The 24,508-nt window shown below is 47.1% G+C and overlaps 1 protein-coding gene across 1 annotated transcript in view; it reads right to left on the reverse strand.

The window, feature by feature from the left end:
- Positions 1–24,508, reverse strand: part of RETREG1 (reticulophagy regulator 1) — a 113,351-nt gene that overhangs the window by 82,164 nt on the left and 6,679 nt on the right. The window lies entirely within an intron of this gene.

The raw sequence follows: 24,508 nt of genomic DNA on the forward strand, positions 1-24,508 counted from the left end.
AAACTGAGAAGAGGCTCAGGAACCTCCAGGACATCTTTAAATGCTCCAACATCCTAATTATAGGGGTACCAGAAGGGGAAGCGAAAGAGCAAGTAGAAAACATATTTGAACAAATAATAAAGGAGAACTTCCCCAATCTGGCAAAGGAAATGGACTTCCAGAAAGTCCAGGAAGCTCAGAGTCCCAAAGAAGTTGGACCCAAGAAGGAACATACCAAGGCACATCATAATTACATTAGCCAAGACTAAAATGAAGGAGAGAATTCTAGAAGCAGCAAGAGATAAGGGGACAGTCACCTACAAAGGAGGTTACCTACCCATCAGACTGTCAGCTGATTTCTCAAAAGAGACCTTACAGGCAAGAAGGGGCTGGAAAGAAGTATTCCAAGTCATGAAATCCAAAGACCTACAGCCAAGATTGCTCCATCCAGCAAAATTTTCATTTAGAATGGAAGGGCAGATAAAGCACTTCTCAGATAAGGTCAAGTTCAAGGAGTTCATCATCACCAAGCCCTTATTATATGAAATGTTAAAGGGACTTATCTAAGAAAAAGAAGATAAAAAACATGAACAGTGAAAGGACAGCAAACTCACAGTTATTAACAACCACACCTAAAACAAAAACAAACTAAGAGGACAGCTAGAACAGGAGTGGAACCATAGAAATGAAGATCACACCGAGGGTTAGCAATAGGGGAGTGGGAGGAGGAGAAGGGGAGAGAAGGTACAGAGAATAAGTAGCATAGACGGTAGGTAGAAAATGGATAGGGGGGAGGGCAAGAATAATAGGGGAAATATAGAATTTAAACAACTTGAGACACGTGGACATAAACTAAAGGTGGGGAATGGTGGGGGAGGGGGTATGCAGGGTGGAGGGGAATGAAGGGGGGGAATTAGAACAACTGTAATGGCATAATCAATAAAATATATTTTTAAAAAATAAGTAATACATTAAAAACTGAAATGGTAAAAAGTAAAAAAAGAGAGAATTAAAGAACACATGAATACCATCTTCTAGAAACTAACTTGCTCATCTGAGAGAGTAATACAGACTGAGCTAACGAAGTCCCATGCAGTGAGTCTTGGGTCCTATAACAGAAAGTGAATAAAAAGCAGAAGGAAGCAAAGAAGAGACAATTAAGTCAGGAAAAAATTTTCTAGAAGTGGGACCTGAACTTTTGAAGGATAAATGCAATTCAGAGGAAAACAGAGGCTGTTCCAAATGGAGGATGCAACATGAACAGAATATCAGAGTCAGGGAAGGGTGCGGTATGCCCAAGGCATGCCAAGTGTCTGGGACAGCCCCAGCAGAAGGAGAAGGGTAAAAGAGAGAGTGGGGAGATTAAGGAGACAGGCTGGGGGCTGACTGAGGCAGGTCCTTGAATGAAATGTTAGGGCTTTTGGTCTTTATACCAGCAATAGAGAGAAAGCCAAACATACAGAACAGGAAAATGAAATCAGGGGTGATTTAGGAAAACGTGGGGGCATGCAGCAGAGAGCATGAAGTGAAATATGAAGAATGGAGTCTTGGGCATTAACTACAAAGTCACGTTTGGTGAGAAGTGATCAATACGAGACACTGGGGAAGTTGTGGGTAGAGCCCTTTACCAGAAGGTGGTCAAGCCCAGTTCTAGCTTTAGTTCTAACGTTAACCACGTGAGCGACCTGGGACGTGAAAATGAGTGGTCAGTGCGTCTTAAATATTGATCTGCAACTGCAGCCAGGTGGACCACCTGGGAAGCTACTTAAAATACAGGTTCCCAGACCCTAGGCTCTTCCTCTAGGTCCTCTGAAACAAGTGGTCTAACTCCTAGCAGTTCCATTCGATAAGTATTTATTTATGGATTGCCTACTGGGCCAGGCACTGTGCTACCAACCTGGAATGAACGGTGAACGAGAGCACAGAGTGAAGGAGCGGATGTAAAAGATCACCCATAATGCAAATACCTGTGTCTTTAGGAATGCTATTTTTCCCTCTACTAAACAACTGCTGCTTACTGTTTGCTTTTTTAAAAAACTCTGATGTTCCTGTTAATCGAGGTTGTTTCCTGGTATTTATTTTCTCTTTTAGCCTACCTCCTCTCTATCAGTTTATCATTAATTCTTGCTAACCATGTGTGTGCCAGGCTCTTTGGGGGGTTCCCCACCTCATGCTGAAGTGGCAGCTTTGAAAATTTTTGATGGTGACCCACAGTAAGAAATTCACTTGCATGTAAATATATACAAAAAATAGTTTCAAAAATAATATTTATCCTTACAATCTGTAATGCCTTCTAATACTTTCCATTGAATTACATTTTTGACTGTGACTCACTGATGGACTCGGGGCCCACAAATGAACTGTCGCTCACAGTTTGAGTCACTCTGTATCAGAGGGGGTCTGCAAATGCTTGACCAGTGCGTTTCATTTGAATGGCCTTCTTTGTAGAGTCAGGCAAAACCCTAGAAGATAAAGTTCCCACAAGTGTAAAGGTCTTTAGATCTGGCTAGGAAACCTTGTAAATATTTTTCTTAAAAAATCAAAGAAATGCAAAACAAATGGAAGCACTGAAGGTCATTACTTATTTTTTCAGTGGAAGTTACAATCTTCCAGGAACAGAAAAATTAGGTAACGGCAGGACTTCAACCCAAAGCCCTGGCTTCCAGAAGACCTAATTTGAAGACATAGCCATGGTAACTCCAGAGATCACTGGGGATGCAATGCCCCTGTGTGTCCTGGGCAAGGATCCAGGTGGCACGTTGGCCAAGGGTCTCAGTGGTGCTTAAGAATCCTCAGCCAGATGAGAGGATACCAACTCCAACAATGTTTTGAGATGGTAATGCCAAACTGAACCCCCAAAATTAAGTATAGAAATTTCTAAAAATGAAACACAAATAAAAATAATTTGAATTTAGAAAAACTTGCACATATTTGGTGTTTTAATTATTGATACAGAGACGATTCACCTTATGGATCCAATTTAAAATATGTAGCTGTATAATTTAGACTTATGATTTGAAATTAAAATCTTAGGAATGCTCTGAGTTTAATTTATTCATTTTATAGAAAGTGCTTAATACTTGGGAGGGCTTGGGTTGTTAGACAAAGTCATAGTTTAAAAACTTCTACTTTGGTAAATTTCAAGCATATACAAAAAGAGAGACCAAGATGTAATAAACCAAGCTCCAACAATTCACGATTAATGAATAATTTGTTCTTTCTAGATTCCCACCCACTAAGCTCTACCTCCACTCCACCCCAAGATTAACTGAAGCAAATCCCAAACATTGTATAAATTTAATTTGCAAATATTGCCATTTATCTTCCCCCCAAAAGGACTTCTTCAACGAACACCACCACCATCGTACCATAAAACTGTTTTACTTCTTTAATGTCGTCAGGTATCCTGTGAAGGCTCCCGTTTCCCCACCTCCTTCTGCAGACCCCACGCCCACATGCACACGCACGCACATGCACACACACACGCCCTCTACAACACTGCCAGAGACAGGATCCGAGACAGTCACACACTGAATTTGTGTGGCGTGTGTCTTAAGTTTCCCATAATTTGCAGGTCTGCCATCTACCTAACTCTCCCTTCCTCTCTCTCCTTTAGGCTTGACTATGTTTGCAGAAGAAACAGACTCCTTTGTCCACTAAAGTTTCCCATTGTCTAAGAATCATGCCTTGTTATTATTCTTGTGATTGAGTTTAATATTTTCCTCTGTCCCTTCTACAGGCTGCAAAAATTGGTAGCTGGATCTAGAGGTGTGAGCAGATTTAGGTCCCACTTTTTCTTTTCTGTACGACAACAAGATAGGTGGTAGTATGTGTTTCCATCAGGAGGCACGCACTGTCTGGGTGTCTGGTGTTCATATTTTTGTGACATTAGCAGTCTTTCCCAGGAGGCACCCAGGCAACACCCTTCACTCATGCTGCAGGTGTTAGCCAGTCACATCCACACAGAGAAACTTCCCCTCGGGGGTGTTCAATCCCTGGGAGACAGTGGTCTCCCAGGAGAGGCAGGATCAATAGTTGCTTCTTTCTCTTCATTGACCAGCTTTCAGTATAATGAAGCAGTTCTCTAGTGTCCCCTAAAGGTTACAAAGTTGGTTTGATTCATTCCTCTTGGGTTTTCAGTGTCATTATCAACATGTCTGATGTGCTTTAGTCAGCTTCAGCCTTGTCCCTATTGGCCCTTGGGCGTCCCGTCTTGGCCGGCGGGAACTTGCTCACGTTGGCTCCAGAGCCTCTTTGGTACCTACCCCCTTAGTAATCTCTGAAGATGACGTGCTTCAAGCGAACAGAGAAAATACAAATTTTACCAATTTATTTTAAATGTTTAGAGGAGTATGACTAAACTTTGTAATGAAACCAATCACCCACCAAAGACTATCTCGGAAATGGTTGTTAAAACCTGCTCGATTTAGTAAACGAAATAGATGATGCTAGCTAAAGTGGAACACTCAAAGAAAAGGATGGGTTTTGAATATATGATCTTATTAAACCAAAATTTATTTTTTAAAAAGTGAAATCATTCCCAACCAATCTTTTCTTTATATGAAAACTGTCTTACAGGACATCAAACGTGCCCCTGGCTGCTGGCCCTCCAAGCTCTGATGCTGGCCCTCCGTGGCGCCACTTGGGCAGGCGCTGCAGCCTCCGTGAACCCCTTGGTTAGCATCACCCGCCTCTCCTGAAATACCCCCTCCATCAGGAAGCTCGGCCCGCCTTGCAGCACCCTGTTTCCTGCAGTATCCCGCTGTCACGGGGGAAAGGGTGATTGTGTTTTCATCCCACAGTGAGGATCAGTCAGAGCCGGACTAGCTGTGGGGAACACACAGACGACGGGATCTCAGCCTGCCCCACCTAGGCAGAAGCAGACAGGTAACAACTGTGTTAACCTCAGTGCTGTTCAAAATGCTGTGGGAGCAGAGAAGAGAGCTGAGAAGCATATAAGGAAGTCAGAGAAAATGCTCGAGAGAAGGTGGTATTCAAGCTCCGACTTCTCAGAGAAGCCGGACTTTGCCAGGTGGAGAGAGACAAATGTGTTCCAAGCTGGGGAACAGCATAAGCTGAGGGAACTGCATGAGTTCCAGGAGGCTAGAACACAAGAGTGAGAAAGCTCTCCATCGCACTTTGCCTCCTTCAACCTATCGGTGCTGGTTCTGCCTCCCAGAACCAAACTGTGGCTGAATAATAAAGCTGATATCTGGTGCCAGCATTATTCTAAGGACTTCACATGTGTCCCCTCATTTAATCCTTATAACAATCCCATGAGGAAGGACCTACCCTTATCCCCATTTTACAGATGAGCAAACAGAGGTCGGGAAACCTGTCCGAGGCCCCACGACCAGGATGGCATGGCGCTGAGCCAGCTCTCTTACCACCCTGCTACATCTCTCCCGGCCGCCAGTTCCCGCCTCACCGTCTGCCTGTTGCCACATGACAACAGCTGGAAGGGGTGCCACCAATTTGTGGGAGTGTGTCTACTCAGTGCACCAAACTGACTTAAGAGATTCTAGGCGTACTCCTCAAAGACACCAAGCAGTCCCCAGCAGGGTTTCGAAAACTTCTTGAACTTTTGTCTTCTTCAGGACAAACATGCTGGTTCCTTTACCCTTCCTGAGGTGCCCCCACCCGTCCTCTGGCCGGGGTCCAGGTGCTGACCTCTCCTACCAAATGCTCCCACAGGGCCCTCTGGTCCCCACAGAGCAGGAAAACCAGGAGGAACCTTAAATCCCTTTGCTCTGGACCCCATAACTCTACTTATACAGGTATCTTTTAGTTAACAGACTTTATTTTCTTTAGAGCAGTTCTAGGTTTATAAAAAAAATTAAGCAGACAGTCCCCAAATTTCCCATATCTCCTTTCCCTGTGGAGTTCCCCTTAGTATTCCCGTCTTCATCAATGATAGAACTGTTGTAATGATGAACCCATATGGATACAACTAAAGCCCACAGTTCTCATTAGGGTTGACTCTGTTGTAAATTCTATGCAAATGTATAAGGTCACGTATCCACCACCATAACATCACAGGGAGTATTTTCACTGCTCTAAAAACCCCTGTGCTCTACTTATCCCTCCTCCTCACCCCCAAACCCTGGAGACCACTAGTGTGTTTACTCTCTCCAAAGTTTTGCCTTTTCCCTGGCTGGTGTAGCTCAGTGGATTGCGCTCGGCTGCGAAAGAGTTGCTGGTTCAACTCCGTCAGGGTATATCCCTGGGTTGTGGGCCAGATCCCCAGTGGGGGGCCATGTGAGAGGCAACAACACATTGATGTTTCTCTCCCTCTCTTTCTCCCTCCCTTCCCCTGTCTCTAAATAAATAAATAAGTTTTGCCTTTTCCAGATGTCATACAATGGGAATCACACAGTATGCAGCCTTTTCAGACTGGCTTCTGTCACTGAGCAGTATTTACGTCTCCTCCATGTTGCTTCATAGTTTGATGGCTCATTTCTTTTTAGTACTGAAGAGTATTCTACTGTATGATGTACACAGTTTGTCCATTCACCGGGCATCTGGGTTGCTTCTTTTTGGCAATTATGAATAAAACTGCTCTAAAAACTTGTGTGCAGGAATTTGTGGCCGTAAGTTTTCAAATAATTTGAGCACAACCTTTTTTTTAAAAGCTCGATCAGCATGCTGGCTTATTCTGAATTTACAGGAAGTTAAAAATGGCAAGAATTCTATTTTTCAGATGCAAGTTTTGAATCTAAGTATGTCCTATTAAATTTGTTCTTGTTTGACACGGCCCATCGTTCAAACCTACAGACCTTAATGGTGGCACCGATCACACCTGTTGTCTTGTCCAACTCCATGACACTAACATGCTGGTACCTGCATGTCACAAGTCTTCGCCCATCATTCCTGTGGTCATGTCAGTCCCCACTAGCTCCCAGAGGGCCCGAGGTTCACAAATTGGCACTTGGTGAATACAGCAGACCATCCAGTTTGCCACTGTATTCTCGTCTATACAACATCTCACCCACAAAGATACACGAGATTTTCTTACACACCTTGCTGAACACGACTGCACGCCTCAGGTCTCCGTGTCTGTAAGTGTTGGTCTGCCTGGCCACTGCGGAGAAGTACTTTGAGGTAAAGAGCAGTTCTCAGTAGAAGAACTAAACACCAACAGAACCTGCCAAAGGGAGTCACGAGGCACAGCCTGATCTGAACTCCAGGGTGACCTTGCTACCTGCCCATAGAATCCATAGAAATGTGTGGTGAGCACCTCACCCATGGAGGAACTTGGAGACAAGATGGCCACCTATGGTGCTCAGAGGATTCTGGGATGCTGCAGAATAATTATTAACAGACGGCTATGGTGAAAACGCAGGAGGCCCGAGATGCCATGAGAAGTGCAGTGATGGGAGACTTGAAGGGAGGGGTCTATGGAGAGGCACCGCTCTCAGGGGGGTCCCCTGCAGAGTGAAAATGCAGAGACCTTGCTGGGAATGGGGAAGTTCATACCCCCCTCCCACCAGTCCACAGCCCCAGCCCATGACAAATGGAAGATCCCCAAGATAACTGGAACTTTCATTCCGGGGACATTTGGAACCTCAATCCAGGGTGGGCTCGAGGCAGGTGCCAATCCAGGTACCCAGGTGCTGCCAGCCAGAACAAAGGACGCAACCACCTCGTCCTGCAGCCGCAGGGCATCGCCCCAGGAAAACCTTCCTCACACCCACGCTCAGGCCCCAGGGAGGGGCAGGTGGCCACAGTGGAACACAGCCCCTTCCCACCCCCTGCAGTGATGCAGCTTGGCCACCGCCCTGGGCAGTCATGCAAGGCAGGGTGGGGAGGGGACAGCTGGGCAGAACTGGCGCCAAGAGGCAGGGAAGGAGTGGCAAGGACCCCACCCTGAGCAGGTGGGACCACCTGTGAGCTAAGGCTCCACAACCTTAGCACATGCCTCACTGTCCCATCAGATTTCACTTATAAAACACAGGTTCAGAGGTGAGAGTACTAGGAATTGCGAGACGGCCTCCTCAGCGCATTACCCCCAGGGCGGGGCCTTCTGTGCACCCACTGCCCTGGTCCCACCCTCGGTGCATTTTGGAGGGGAGGCCCCACCAGTGGTCAATAAAGGCGTTTTCTCTCCTTAACACAGTTCTTAGTTCAATAAAAAAGGCCACCGACCCTTGCCTTCATCCAAGTCCGCCGGGACCTGTGGCTGCATCGGTGGCTTGTGACTGGGACAGCCCGCAGAGGACTCCTGGCCTGCACAGCATCCTTCTGATCCCTTTTACATCGGACACAGGTGTCTGTCTGCCTCTTTCCTGTCGCCTTTTACTTTCCCCTCACCTTCTTCGCTTTCATTTTCTGGTTCAGCTACATCGTTTTGAATTTAGTTTGGCTTTCAAGGAGCCAGCTTCTGCAGCCCACCTGGTACTGTCGGGATGGTTGACTGGACCGGCCTCTGCTCTGTTATCTGAGTCAGCTAAAAACTAAGATTCGATCCATATGTTCGAAGACAAAGGAGAGGAGAAGGCAAACAGGTGAAGATCCAGAAGACCCAGAGACAGCCTAAAAGGCTGTAAGGGTCAACCCTTTACTAGGGTTAAAAAAAAACAACAAGGCCCTAGCTGGTGTAGCTCAGTGGATTGAGCGCGGGCCTGCGAACTAGACAATGGTGGTTCGATTCCCAGTCAGGGCACATGCCTGGGTTGCAGGCCAGTTCCCGGCAGGGGCCAGTTCCCACCAGGGAATGCACGAGAAGCAACCATACATTGATGTTTCTCTTCCTCTCTCCTCCCCTTCCCCACTAAAAGATAAATAAATAAAATATAAAAAAAAAAAACAAGGAGGCTGGGGAATGCCCAAATTATGTCCATTTTGGAAAGTACCACGATTTTAAGTAGAAAATTTTCCTACAGAATCATGGGCTTTGACTAATATCAAATTAGTCTGCATCTGCTGCTCATGAGCCATATGCATGAACACTGGGCACTCACTCCAAAGGGGCAGGCTGGGGACTAAATTACTACTCTCGGGTGACGCGTCATCTCAGCTTTCCATGCACGATCATTCGGGGCCCCAGCTCTTCCGTGTCCCTTTATGGGTTTTCGAGCACTCTGTGTGCACCTGGAGGAAGTCACCCACAGTGGCCAGGCTGGCCAGAGTGCCAGGACAGGCCCTGGGCTGTGGGGACAATGTACACGGTGGAACAGGAGGGGAAGGCTGCAGACGGACCTTCTGTGGAACTACTCGACGGCTAAAGACAAATCTCCAAAAAAATTTGGGGTGCTTTTGTATCCATTTGACAAAGAAAACCTAACTAAATTTTTCATTACTTCATAACTAAGTGGCTCAACAGGATCCAATTTTTATGAAGCAAAGAAATGGAGAGTTCACAAAAGTAAAGCAAGAAAACAAAAACCTGTGGTAATGGATGGAAATGCATTTACCCAGGTGTAAAAACCTGACCTCATTTCCGGGGACAGCATAGTCCACGCGGAGCTAGGAAATGAATGGCATCAATGGCTAAAAATTCTATTTTTGCCTTCAGAAAGAAAATCTATAGGCAAAAGCACAGGAAACCTCCATATTCTGATGTAGGAATTAATCTGTACTATGGCTTTCTAATTCTTTCTAGAGATAGAAAATAGAGATTTCGCTTTCACTCACTGAAATGTTCCTAACCACAGGCTGCCCCTACGTAGAGTCCTTTATGGAGTCGGCACTGTTTAACGTTACAGGGGCTCTGGTCAGAACAGAAGGGCTTCATGAGGCATAATGATTCACCCAACATTACTCCAAGTCCAGATCAGCACATTTTCCTGGAAAATATCATGTTACCTTCTTGAGAGTTAGGCATACTGGCAGGCGTCTCCCTCATTATTGCAAAATTCTGAATCTCAACTAAAGCTGGCTTTCACTTTCCCTAGCCTTTTTACAGATCCTGCAAAAACAGTGTATAAGGATGCTATGTGTACTAAATTATGTACCTTTGGTGGGGGTGGGGGGAAGCTGCCAAACAAACTATGACGCCCTGAATTGTAAAATGCACCCAAATTTCAGATCAGTTTAAACATTCGTGTATATTGGGGAAAAGGGGATTATATTAAAAACCAACAAAATATATAGCTTTAAATAATTTGTAAAGAAGAGGTTAATCAAAATGAAGCAAGAAAAAGTAACTCCTCAAAGAATTACAAATGGGAGATAAAATTCAGAAGGCTTTTTTCCCTAGAGAAGCACTTCCTCAGGTATGATGACCAAAAAAGTGAATTAGAGGCAAAAAAAAAAAAAAGGAGAGAAATACACAGACAAAAATAAAGGGATCAGCTTCCTTGTACAGGGAGATTAGAAATTTGGGAGACGCCCACAGGCAGGGAAACACTGGGTGTCAGCCACCAAGTCGTGGAAGAGGGAGACAGGACGGCTCTGACAGAAACCAGCAGTGGTTAATCCAGTGAATTCAGGGAATGCGCCCAGCTCAGCAGGGCGCAGTGGAGAACCCACAAGACAGTGGGGAGGAGCCTCGGGGAGTCTGCATTCTGGAGCCCCAAGGGCCGGAGAAGCCAAGGGCACCACTGGAGTGAAATCAAGTCCATCTGAGGCCAAGGGAAAAGGAAATCGGCCTGCTCTACTCTTGCTGTGCATTGGAATTATGAGAAAATCCAAGGGCCAATCCAGTTGGGGGCAGCAGGACAGTGCAATGGGGTCCTCGGGTCCACCTACTGCATAATAGCCGCCCAGCCACAGAACCTCGGGCCTCCTATCCATGTTGGCCACTGAATCTCAGGAGAAGAGGTCTCCGAGCCAGGAGTGGGAGTCAGCCTCTGCAGCCCACTCCAGCTGAGTTTCCAGTAAGTTAAATATTAACTGTCAGGTGCCCTCACAGAAAGGAACTAGAAAAAGAAAGAGGAAGAGATCTGACCAAAGTCACACACTGCAAAGTAGCAGGAGGGTAAGAGGGACAAAGGGAGGAAAGAGGGTGAAACCCAGAAGCAGAGAGGAAAAGAGAAGGAAATACACGAGGATCAGGAAGCTGTTGTCATGAGCAGCCCGATGGGTTTTTATGCAAATGGCAATGAAATATACTGTATCTGCCCAGTGGCACCTGCTAGAGCTTGAATTTCAACCAAATCGCAGCTGTGTGGACAGGCCCGCTCGGCCAGTGAGACAGACATCCACACCCGCCTCTCTGTGCCCCTGTGCTTTCATCTGTGAAGGGAGGCACTGGTAGGTAAGACCTTCCCCAAACGGGCTGACCCTCACAATTACTTGGGGCACTTTCCAAAAACACAGATCCCTGGGCCTCACTCTGCACCTGGGAAATCGGAGTCCTCAGGGGTGAGGTGCGGGAATCTCTGTGCTCACAGCCAGCTGTACCAACACTGGACTGTGACAGTCTCTCAGGCCATGTCCAGTCAAACCGTCTCTGAGTCCAAACACCATAAACCTGAAGGCCCACAGGTAACTGACCCAAATGTCAAGCTGTACTTTGGGGCCTCTTCCTTCATAAATAAGTACGTGCATATACCGGGTGCAAGACACACTGGCAGGTGCTGAAGTCTCTCAGAACAGGTCTGGGGGCAGGGAAAGGGCAGACACACACTGATGACTCCATTGTACCCAGCCTGGTCCAGGATCCCAAAGAGGAACCCCGCCACCCCGCAGTTCCAATCTGACGGCATTGCCACAGCTGTGGAAAATGCCATCAGTTCCTCTGGTTCCTCTGCCGTGTTCACGCTGAAAGACCAAGACGTAAGGAACCAGACTTCAGCCCCCGCGCCCCTGTGCGGCATCAGCCCCACCTGCGTTCTGCTGGGCCTGGCTCTCCGACTCACCCCCACCCTCCTCCCTTTGCTCCCCTCCTCACAGGAAGCCCTGCCAGGGCTCTGCCTCCCTAGCTCCAGCCAATCCCTTTCCAGGTGAATGACCCTAATCACACACTGTCTAAAATCCACACACAGATGGGCCTCCTGGATTTACCATTCCATCAAGATTCTAGGTTCAGCAACGAGATTTCCCACAGCCCAGACCTCCCATTCCCTGTCTGAGTCCATGAGGTTTCAGAAGTAGGACTGAGGCCTTTACACCCTGAGCCAAGTGTGTGGACCAAACTGCCAGCCCCAAGGTCTCCTTCCATGTCAAGGTTAACAAGCCCTGCAGTTGGCCCTGTCAGCTCCACAGAGCTGAGGGCCAGGTCTGTCTCCTCTGAACTCCCTGTTGCAAAACCAGATGTTTTCTCAGGCTGCTACACTCAGTGAACAAGGAGACCAACACTGTGTCTGAGCAAACTATGTAGATGAGACCAGGTCACTTACGTCCGGAGAAACCATAATATCCTGAGTTATACCTTGTCCCCAGTGCACTCAGGCTTAGATAATAAATTACATGAATGTTACATGGTCACCCTAATAAAGATCCAAATGATCACATGATGCACAGAAACAACTGTCTGATTTGTTTCAAATATCCAACACATCAAATAGACTGAGCACTGAATTAGTAATTCTGCCACGCTTGGGAGGGCCATTTACCTGAAGGCCAAATTCAAGGGTCCCTTGTTGGTAACTGAAGCTGCACTGCCCCGCAGAGCTGACCCAGGGTCCCCCGTTTATGGGCACACCCCTGTCTAAGAACTCCGCTGAACGGCCTCCCCACGCGGCATGCCCTTAACATCAGAAACATCCCATCACTGTCCCAGAAACATGTCACCTGTGTTTATCTCTTATTCAATGACGATATGTTCAGAAAACCACATGATACTTGGAGCTAGGTGTGGACTTTTGTCACAGTAGTTTCTGCAGATACATGTAAGTGGCAGGACAGTGATGACACTCTTGGGCATCTGTCCCCATGAAAGGCAAGAGTAGGATACGGAATTCAAAGCAAGGGGTTACAATCCTACTCGGTGCAACTGCCCTGGCTAATCAGGGTGGGAAATGTTTTCAAAACTTGGGATTTTTTAAAAAGGAGTTTGTGGTGAGTCCAAGGGATGGCCTTCTAGTTGCTGGCATAGAAGGAGAGAACCATGGCTGCTACTCCGGTGCTCAGGGAACTATGACTCCCTGCCACTCTGTGGACGAACCTGAGGCACAGGAGAAAGTGGCTACAGATATTTGGGCACAAATAAATCTATCAGAAATGTCCACTCTGGGCTCACAACCAACAGACACTGTCCAGTTGGGTTTCGATTGGACGGCAACCTCGAGCCCAGAGACTGTGTCATGTCATCCTGGGTAGGAAAGCTCTGTCCTTTCCTACAAGTCCGATTAGAAAAGAAGACAGAGAAAGAGTCAAACGGAGAGAAGAGGCGGAGCTGGAGACTCAGGGAGCGCCTGGGGACGAGAGTGCTTGCCTGAGAGGGCTGGCTGCCTCACGGACCTCAGTCCTCAAAACGCCCTGCACCCTGTCCCTAGAACATTCCAAACTGACAGTGAACCTGGGATGAGAACGAATCTCTCTTGATGGCTGTCAATTCTTCAGGGTCCCCCGACTTCAGCCCCTGACACTGTGGGGCCTCGGGGCCTCTCGGCAAGTCCCGGCCCCTGCCGGCAGCCCTGTCCACACCGAGGGACGGAGCGTGCACCTCGGCAGCTGAGGGCATGGAGCCGCCACAACCCAGAGTCCTCCCACGTCAATCCTGCTCAGGGCCCTGAAGGGCAAGTTAACTTACACACCAGGCTCCCTCCAGCTATAAAGCTATTTTTATTTAAAATAATATCTTCATGTCTTCTTCTTTTATAGTTGGTGGCTTTTAAAATGTTTCAGGCACTAGCATAAACATGTATCAATGCAAAATTTAACTGAACCTTTTTAAAAGGTTTTATTTATTTCTAGAGAGAGGGGAAGTGAAGGAGGGAGAGAAACATCGATCAGCTGCCTCTCACAGGACTCCAACTGGGGACCTGGCCCACAACCCAGGCATGAGCCCTGACCAAGGAATCAAACGGCGATAACCAGCAACCTTTTGGTTCACAGGCCAGCACTCAGTCCACTGAGGCACACCCGCCAGAGCTAATGGAACATTTTTAAGTGGGAAACTATGATTCTGGAAAAGAACCACAGGGCAAGGCACTGGCCTGCGTGAACTCACAGCCTGCATGCTGCCGACTCAGGGCGGGGGTGGGGTGGGGGGCTTTCTCCCTGATCCTTACTGGTTATTCTGTGAGGTACCCACTGTTTACGGATGAGGGAACTGAAGTTCAGGAAGATTACGTCACTTAACTGGGTTTGATGGGGGAGTCAGGAGTGGGAAAATTTTAGCTCCAGGTAACAGTTAATAAGCCTAGTAGTTAACTCATGTAAAAAGCTGTTGTTTCAGGAACTGCAGGCATGGCCCGCCCAGGTTCCCAGAGGCCACAAGTGGATGACCTCTGTGCTCCAGGAGAGACCCTAAGCAGTCAGGGTGGTGTCCGAGCCATTGCGTTCCAGGGACAGTAGTCCGAGGCCCAGGACACAGATTAAAAAAATGACCAGTCAGCGGATGCAAGGATGTTAGGGAAATTGACGGGCTGCTGCTTTTATCTGATTAACCTCTTTCCAGCGTTCCAAATCCCTTACCTATAGTTTTTTCTCTTAAATTCCAGACCCTTTACCTACACTTTTGCCCCCTTATAAGAAGGGCTAACTTGAAAGGGAAGGGAACACAGTCTGTCAGGGAACAAATCCACCATCCTCTCAGACCGCCGGCCCTCTGAATAAGGCGCCCATAAAAACTCAGTCCTTGTCTCTGCTTATCGGGTTGGTAGGTGACAGGCAGCACAATTTCCAGTTTCGCATTCACCCTGCTGGACGCTAGCTCAGCTCACTCCAGAACCTCTGCTCGGAGTCACAGGCACGCACACACATGCATACACTTGCCTGCCTTCGTGTTCTTTATTTCTGTTCTACTTCAGTCCAAAAAGCCATGGAGAGAGCTTAAATACCTACAATCCCACAGGATAAGTACAAACAGATAAGAAAAAGTGGCAAAGGAAGAACAAATCAAAGCGGAAAAGATTACTCAATTCTGAGGTTAACCCACAAGAACTCAAGCCATTGGTAGAGATGTGAGAAGCCACAAATTTGGCTCTGAGAAGTTCTCTTCGGCCTAAGAATTCGATGCTTCACCATGAGGAATCCCCTTTTTGCCCCAATAGGAGAAGATAAACTAACACAGAGATCACTTTTATACCTTCTCAACATGGAAAGAACTGATCCCTAAAACAGAGCAAAGGGAAATGAGCCACAGAGCAAAGGTCACACTTGGCCACCCCAGGCTCCCTCTGAGAGCCCCAAGGCCATAATAATGATCTGGGACAACACCACCCTGACCTGCTGAAGGTGACTTCCATGGGGATGTGTGTTTGCTTTTCAGTCTTTTCATTGTTTGCCAAAAAGGAACTATGGAACAGGAAGACAAGAAGTGGCAACTGGCAGTGTCCCGGGACGAACAAAGCCACCTCCTCTAGCCCACGGGGCTAGAGACGCAGCCTTTACCCAGCAGGTCTGCCCATCCGCACCCGCTGTGTGCACACATGGGCAGTGCGCAGAGGTGGAAACACCCCAAACAACTTTGTCTAATTAACCAAGGGAGACAGAGCAGTCCCTCAGCACGGCCCTACCCAAGCTCCAACGGAAAACGTATGTCTCTGCTGATAATTGCACCTGAGATTTCCAGGCCCATGTTAACTCTCCAAACAAGATGGACAACGCCCATGAAAAACAATGTGGGGGAAAAGAAGAAAAGAAGATGTAATAAGGAAAGATTACAGTTTCTCATTAAGTTCTTCAAATGAGCGACTTAGCTTCTGTGTTTACAACATTTGCCACTAAGCACAAACAATAAAAGAAAATGCTTCACTCGGATGAACCACAAACAGAATCAGTAAAGACCATGAGCCTGAGTAGGATCCACATTTCAATAACAAGTCTGCATTGCAATCAGATGAGAGAAGCTAATGAGAGATAAAATTCTACTTGCAAATGACGTAGAAATGCCTTCTGTTGTTAACAGTCTTTTACAAATAACCCAACTAAGCAGACGGCTACATTGTAACTCCAAATCCACTGTCCCCAAAAGGAACTGGCTTTTCTGATCAAGGAGAAGGTGAGTTCTTTGGCAAAAGGTGCTCGTTTTCAAAAGCCTGGCAGAGATGCCACAGTGAGTGCAGATGCCATCCCATGCAGTGGCCACTGACATTCAGTGGCCACACAGGCTGAAGACCAGACTCCCTGTCAGCCTGCAATCAAATTAGACCACCCACTGCTTTCCCAGAGTAACACGTTTTCCTTTCATAGTACTCATCTTGATTTCTACTCGTTCATTTATTTGTCTGTTCACTGTTTATCATTGACACCAGACCACAAAGTCCAGGAGGGAAGGGCCCACCCTCACCTTTTTACTGGGGTCACCCCAGCACAAACTTACCTCCTGGACAACAGCAGGTGTTCAATAAGCACGTTTTGTACTGTTGTTCATTCAGTGTTTGTGGAATGACTGAGTCAGTTAGTGTAATTAAACAATCACGCATGTAATCGACATAATCATTAATCATGAAGTCCCTAAAGCACACTATTATAACAGAAACATTTTGCCAAAATGGAAAAGAAAGGTATGGGGGAGCATGAAAATTTCTATACAGTTTCTGGAGACCTTCTGGGAAGCAACTGAGAACATGGGTGGCCGCTGAACCTTGGCCTAGAGTAACTTTTCTCTTTAAAGGAAGACCTGGCTCCTCACTGGCTATTGGGAGTTAGTCCGTCTCTCTCAACTGCCACCATGCTATAGCCCTGTTGCAATGATGCGGTTGGTCAGGTCAGAGGATGGCGCCCTGGCCACCTCACACATCCTCATTTCTGGAGGCGGGGCAGCAGACGCACCTCCCATCAAGTCTAAGAAGCCACACTTACGGCGAAAGCCACACCCCCACACAGTACACGTCTGGCCTTCTTTCTGGACATCGGGAGTCCCTCTAACTAGAAGCCAAAGACCATCACTATAGCCCGAGAACGGTTCTTTGACTAACAGCCGTGCTCTTGAGCGCCACAGGCACATGGCAATCGTGGGCTCCTCAGCCTTAAGACACGCACCTGTTTGCACCAAGCGACCTCCATACAGAGCAGAAATCCCACGGGCAACATTAGAACTAAAAACTGGCATGTGCATGAATGCAAAGTCTTAGTCATACATGGCACTGATAGACAAACATGCTGAATGTTCAACTATATTTAATGACATTATGAAAAGTAAAAATTTTAATGGAAATTACCAATTTCCATCCTGATGAATGAAAGTTAGGTTTTACTAACACTAGTGATTTTTTTTAAAGCAGAAAAGCAATGTATAAATCATACTTTCTATTTCCATGGGATTATAGTTAAAAAATGTATTCTAGCCCTGGCTGGTGTGGCTCAGTTGGTTGGAGCATCGTCCTACAGACCCAAAGGTCGCAGGTTTTCCGGTAGGGATGCATATCCAGGTTGCAGTTCGATCCCCAGTCAGGGAGCACACGAGACAGCAGCCACTCAATGTCTCTCTCTCACATCAATGTTTCTCTCTCTCCCCACCCCTTACTTCCTCCCTCCCTCCATTCCTGTCTCTCTAAAAGCAATGAAAAAACATGTCCTTGGGGGATAAACATTTTTAAATGTACTCTAATAAACTTAAAACTTGAGCCAAAAGTAAAAATTGTGTTAAGTATCCTTAAATTTTAGATATCCTTTATTTTAAAATGGTTAAGAGTTTAATGTACCATTTTGCATAAACTAAGATAATAAACTGGTTCAAGTCTCTCACTAAAACCTTCTAATACTGCATACAAGATAACAATGCAAGTTGTTTTGAATTTACCCAGGAGGTCTTTGGAAGTTAAATTTAAAAGGTAAACTAAGAAAATACACACTTATTCCTAAAAAGGTGAATGGACAGAAAGAGAGGTTTCCATTCCTGAGTCAATACCCCAACATGCGCCCACTCGGTGGGCAGGAAAACAACGGTGGGAGTGGTGGGTTCACATACTGTCCCTCCTCCCCTCCTTCGTGCTTTCTTCCCCACCCAGAGATGGACTGAGGCTGCAAGAAACTCATGAACAACTGAGTCCCAGACCAGAGGCCACGAGGCCCCCTTCAGACGCGTGGTGAAACGCCCTCCCCAGGATCTGGTGACTGACGTGCAGTTTTATGCTCCGTGGTCCCTAAACTGTGCTGTTTTAATGGGCAACTCTAGTCCTGACTTTCACATTTTATTTCCCACCAAAGCTTGAATTTTTTGAAACACTGAGTGCACGCCTGGTTTTTGTTTGCTAACACCCTGCAGTCTGCGTACCAGCTACAGGGGAGCAGGGAGAGGTCAACAGCTATTTCAAAGAGGCTTTATTAGCAACGACCACAACAGAGCCCCAAAGTTTTCTTTGGTACCGAATGTAACTATCGAAGTGGCTGTAACTATCGAAGTGGCTGTCCATTTTTTTAACGGGTCCTGGAGTTGTTTTAGGAAACACAAGTATCAGTCTGTATTTCGGAAACAAATAAAAATGCTTCCTCTGAACAGTAAATGAATGTTCGGGTGACAAGAATTTCACCCTATGAAAGGTTTCCAAGCGGGAGTTACTCCTATTGTGTAAAAAAAAAGGTTAGTATTACCACTAGCTGGATGCTAGACATTTTATTTCAAGTAGAGGTGGTCAAGCCAAGCCATGACCACTGAGAGCAAGAGAAAGTGCTCAGTTGTCTCCTTTTGTCAAAAATGACTTCGAACAATATCAGCTCTGTTGATGGGGTACAGAAAGAGAGTGAGGTCAGAAGCTCACAGGTAGAAGCTTGGGAGGGTCCCAGCGACTCATGGGGAGATCTGCCAATACTCCTGCTCCAGACTCTCAAGACCACCAGAGACACAGATCAACAGGGTCCAGTTTCCACAATGACCAGCAAATCAGACCTGGGCACCTGGCACCTGGGAACACAATTATTTTGTTTCCCAACCTAAGTTTCATCACGCTTGTCTCAACACTCAGCAGCGTAGTTTTATAAAAGGGGTCAGGAGGCTCTGAGATGGGTTATGTTGTCACCAGCTCACTGTAAGGACTTGGGCCTCCGTTTCTTCATCTAAAAAATGAGGTGATGATGAAGCTGGAGCCAAGTCCCTACCTTCTGTTTCATCACACAGACGCTGTCTTTTGAAAGGGAAAAAACATCTCCGCTGCTAACAAAACAAATAACCTGGTTTACTAGGTCAGGGCTGGTGTAACTTGATCATAGAAATAAGTATCTTCCATCAGCTGCTGGAAATACGGAAATACAGGTTAGCACAATACCTTCAAAGTACTGCGGAGCTCGGGGTCCTACATGATTTCAATATGTTTATTCTACGATTCTCTTTCTGAAATCTGCTACTCTGGATGCACATTTCCCTCAGTGTTACACAGACCAGCAAAACGTGAGCTGAAGTGCCAGGGTGCTTTTGGAAGCTGACCGGCAGAGAGTGACACCTATGTGGCCTTAAGCTCCCAACCAAACCTAAAACGTAAGTAACAGACACACTCTTTCAACTCCATATATCTTGGTTACATCCTGGTCTATGACAAGTTAGGGTATGTGTCATAAGCACATTCAAACAAGGTCAAGGCACAAATTCACCCCAACTTTCGGTTCATTTAGCATTTAGGTGCAGGCTATTCTAGGATGACACATGTTCCTCCAGGCCTGACATCCACCCCACAGAGTGTGACTTGGCAAAGCTCATAGCACCCAGCCAGGGTTGCTACACAACTCCAGAGGGCTCCACTCAGAATGTGTTCTGTGTGAGTACCCCTTGGATGCACACAGAAGCCCTGTATTCAAGTCCACAGGTTCAAGTCCACAGTCCTACGATGAACCATATGCAATAGGACCAAAAGTCATATGCAGCATTTATATGGCAAACACTGAGTCCTAGAAGTATAAAAGCCACAGAGAGATGCTTTTGGCTTGCCCTGAAGTGCTGAAGCAGCAGCAATAACTAACATAGCAGTCTGCGAATTCTCAGTTTACCGAAGTATCAACAATCAGAAACCAATAGCTGGACCAGCCTCCGATCACCTACAAGAGATCAGTAAGGCCTCGAAAAGGTGTCCCACGGCTCAAAGGCAACCCTGGAGTGCGAGAGGAGAGAGGCAGGACAGCGCCTCAGAATTTTAGGAGAAAATTATTTCCAACCCAGAATTCTAAACCCAACCGGACCAGCAATCAGCTGGAAGGCGGGATAAACACATCTCTGCACACACACTCTCCAAACATGCATTTCCTCTGTGCTCTCACAGAGGAGCTCACCAAGGAGGAGTCCAGGAAGAGAGTCCAAAAAGAAAGCCTTTTAAGAGTCTAGTAAAAAAACAAACAGAAATGAGACACTCAGAACAAACATTTTAAAAAACTGTAAACCGTCATAAATACTCTAAAGGAGAAGGAAAGAGGGCCACCCTCTTGAGGCTGCAGACTTCCCCCTGACCCTGCTGCGGCAAGGCCAGGGAGTGCTGGCTCTCACACAGGGCAGGAGGGGCGGGACGGCGGATGCCGGTGTCCTGAGAGAACAGCAGGCCCACGGGCATCACACTGGACCAGGACAGGAGGGTGAAGACCCCCTAGAGGGACGGCTCCAAGGATTAGGGCGAAAAAGAGGAACTCAAGTGTCAGCCGGACAGGTTGGACTTTTAATCGTAAGTTGTTTTCTAGAAATGGTAGAGTTAAAAAGATCAAATAGAAAAAAATGCTAACAGCAGTAGCAAAATAAAGTTGCACGAGCAAGGTACTGTAAAGGGGGCATTCTCCTTAGTTCATGCATAAACAATGCTTACGTGGCCATAACGATTAACCCCCAAACTGTGACCTCATTAGAGCAGATGGAGGAGGAGCAGGGTGTGTATGCAAACTGGTGTGGGAGGGAAAAAATGTCTCAGACTGATTAGTCAAGAAATGGCATTTAAAAAAATGCAGCTACATAGAGTGACACATTTGACTAGACTTATCGTGGTGACTATTTTGCAATGTACGTACATAAATATCAAAGCATTATGTTGTATACCTAATATGATGTTATGTGTCAATTACACCTCAGAAATGTTTAAAGAAATTATAAACATAAAACAAAAAGAAATGGCATTTTGAGGATATTATTTAAAAAAGCCTAAATAGAACTAAAAGCAGAAAATTTACAATAATTGCTCTGAGAAACAGCACTAGGGAGTGGAAAGAGGCGGGACAAGAGTTTGCTGTGTTTTTATTGAAAGTCCGGTGGGATTAATTAACCTGACAGAGAGAGAAAGAGGGAGAGAGCATGGATGTGTAGAGAGTGACTGATTTCATATGCGGCACTTGCCCCATCATTTATCACACATTCTGTAATTGTAGCTTTGATTTTTTTCTTAGTTGGTAGTCAACAGACTTTTACTACGTTCCTAAGAATTAGAAACAAAAGCCAACAGAAAAAAAAACACCTTCCAATTGTACCAGATGCCATGAAAGATACAAGCAGATCTAAAAAAACTGAAGTTAACAGGCAAGACCCAGAGAGGGTGGCAGGGACGACCCACTGAGGTGACCAGGAGACTGATGACAGCAAAGGGGCTGTGGAAGAGGTGGTGGGGACAGGCAGAGCCTCAGAGGCAGAGGGAGCAGGCCAGGGCCAGGAGAGCTGCACACACAGCAGGGAGTCTTTGCAGATGAGCCAGAAGAGGAGCAGGATGGTCTGAGCTCCCCTGACAATCCCCCAACCCTCAATCCACCATCAAAGCCAACACCAAGGCCAGCGCAGCAGCCTGCTCCCCTCCCCCAGGGTAGGCAGAAACGCTCCTTAGAGACAAGCTGTCCTCCCCAACACTAAAAGCCCCTGGGCTCACACCCCAAAGTACACATACTGTAGGGACTACTCTACACCACCACACGGGGCAGCCCCGAGAGGATGCGGGAGTCCACACGACTTTCACCTGGAGAGAAAGAGCCGTCCTCCAGCCAAAAGCACAAGCACAAAAGGGAACTGAAATATGACAAAGCTGGACCACTTCACAGCTGAGAGAGATGCATCTTGGGTTCTATAATTAACACTGGAAAATGGACAACAGAGGTGGTGGAGGGGAGCTGTGGTTGGTGACAAAATTTTACTTGGAAAAATAGATTTCTTTCCCAAAAGCAGGCAAGAGACAACTAGCTATCTATACGGGAGGCAGCACATGTTTTGATTGAGAAATAAATTCACTCTGTCCTGTAGGAGAGAGTGTTATATGGTTTATGTTATAAACCATATAACATCACATTCATTTTATGCTGTGACCTCCCCTTTGCAGGTGGGTCTAGTAGATGAGAGAAGGATGTACAGGAAGACTTGTTGGAATCTCATCTCTATCACATACTATCGTCTTGGGGCACGTGGCTTAAATGCTCTGAGCCTCAACATCCCCCTCTACAAAATGGGCAATGACCCCTGCTGGGTGGTATGAGAATTAAATAAGATAAAACTAGGCCAAGTGCCCCAAAGCAAGACCCCAGTCAATGGCCATTGTTAAAGTCAATGATCACTGCAGGTATCACCAAGTGAAATCACGAAAGGTCGCAGAAAGTGTGTCCCAAAATTTGTCAAAAGAACACCAGCTTGTTATAACAGCAGCCAATTCAGTTTATCCAGAAACCCAGGGGGGCCTGCATGGCCACACCTGAGTGACCACTCAGCATCACCTGAGTTTATCTTTCCAATGAAAGGCTCACTCAGTGTCTGGGCAGAGATGGGAAGCCAGCTGGCTCGCGGTGGCTCCAGCCCCTTCTCCCAGGTCTGTGGTTCCACCTGGAGCACACACATGGCCACACCTTGTCCAACATGTTGTCACTTGGATAGTGGTACCTTCAATCCCGAGAGAAAAAGATTTCCTTCCCAAATAAACTGAAATGAGCAGAGAACAAAGCACTGTAGAAAATCTTTCTGAAAAATCTCTGAAAACACTTAAGAGTTTTATTCTCCTAAAAGCATGTTGTAAAGGGATGTGGATACCATCAATATTTTTGAGCTTGTTTTTTCAGCAAATGGGAAATTTCCTGTGCAATATTTACTGTTAATGTAATATAGCATACGGCTGACCACAACACTAAATTTAGCACTATTCCATGAATAAAGATTCATTTGGGACAAAAATGGTCTATGAGAACAAAGAAGAAAATATAGGAGCCTGATAAAATTGTATTCACTGTAGAAATGCCCATAGTGAAGTAAATAAAGCCAGGAAAACAATGTCACTTGGTGTTTCCCCGCAATTATTTGTGATTTCCTGCTATCCTTCCCCTTGAAAGACATAGCCAGCCTCCTCCTCTCTCAACCTCTTCAATCTCAGACCAACCTCCTCCTTCAAAGAGAAATGGGTCGCCATTGGCCCATGACTCCTGGCCACACCCACTACAGGCATGGGGGCGTTGCAGGGGGGTGTCGGGAGGGGGATGGGGGATCCCTCTGCAGTTTCACGCCTTGGTCCTGAGGTATTAGAGAAAGAAGTGCCCTTCCAAGCCTAGCCCTCTGTCTTTCTACCTCCCCTATGGCATCACCTCCATCCCCACAGGTCCCAGGGTCCTTCAGAGCACCGCCGGGGTGTCCTCAGGCCTCTGAAGAGCGGGGGGGGGGGGGGGGGGGGGGGGNAGGGGGGGGGGGGGGGTGGCTGGGTAGAGGGCAGTGAGACTCTCCAGGAGTCCAACAGAAACACAGGTGGAATGTTGCCTCTGACACTCAAAACAGGGTGTCTCCACAGGCCCTAAAGCCAGGCCTTAGAGAACACAGATTTCCTAAACTGCTTGAACTCGCATCTGCCAAGAAGGAGCTGACCTGAAGACCAAACCCCTCAGGGCCTTGAGGGTGGGGGGAGGCTGCAGGATAGAGTCCTGTCCTCCAGGGAATGGAGCATCCGGTATAATTGGGAAGGCCATGCCCCTGCCCACACTGCCCTCACTGCCCTCACAAAGGCCAGGAGGGGGCACTTGCCAGTTGAATGCTAGCTGGTGGCTTCAGCTGCTACCTCACTGGGCGTCTCCGGGACGGCTCTCCCTGGGACTCACCATGCTCTAAGTCTCCTGAGAAAGGTGCTCTTTGGGGTCACCTGCCCTGGTAATGTCACCTTCCTCAACACCCTCTTTCAGGCTCTCTCTCCTATTACCCAACAGGTGCTCCCTAGGAAATTTCACAACCCCCCCCAAGCCTGCACCCCCAACAGACCCAAATCTGTACTCCCACCCAGCCTGCCCCCCGAGCATCGGCCCATGTGCTGGCCCTGTGGGGACTTGTTAGATAACTTCGCTTGACGGCCATGGGCACATCAAATCCACACCCCTAACCCTGGGCTTGTCACCCTCCTCCCCCACCACCCCCACATGCTGCAGCCTCCTCTCAGTCCATTCCAGCACTCCTCCTTCCCCACCTGTCTCCCTTCTCCCACCCACGAATCCGTTCCGTCCTCCTGATTTCCCCTCCAGAGCCCCTCCTGAGTCCACTTGCCCTTCCCCATCCCTACCGCCTCTCCTCACCGGTCTCCAGCCCCGGGGGGCTCACTCCCCTAATTCACCCAGGGGCCAACAGAAAGCCAGC

This window comes from Sturnira hondurensis, unplaced genomic scaffold, assembly GCF_014824575.4.
Source record: "Sturnira hondurensis isolate 20B ecotype Veracruz unplaced genomic scaffold, ASM1482457v3 Scaffold0014384, whole genome shotgun sequence".
Lineage (NCBI taxonomy): Eukaryota > Metazoa > Chordata > Mammalia > Chiroptera > Phyllostomidae > Sturnira > Sturnira hondurensis.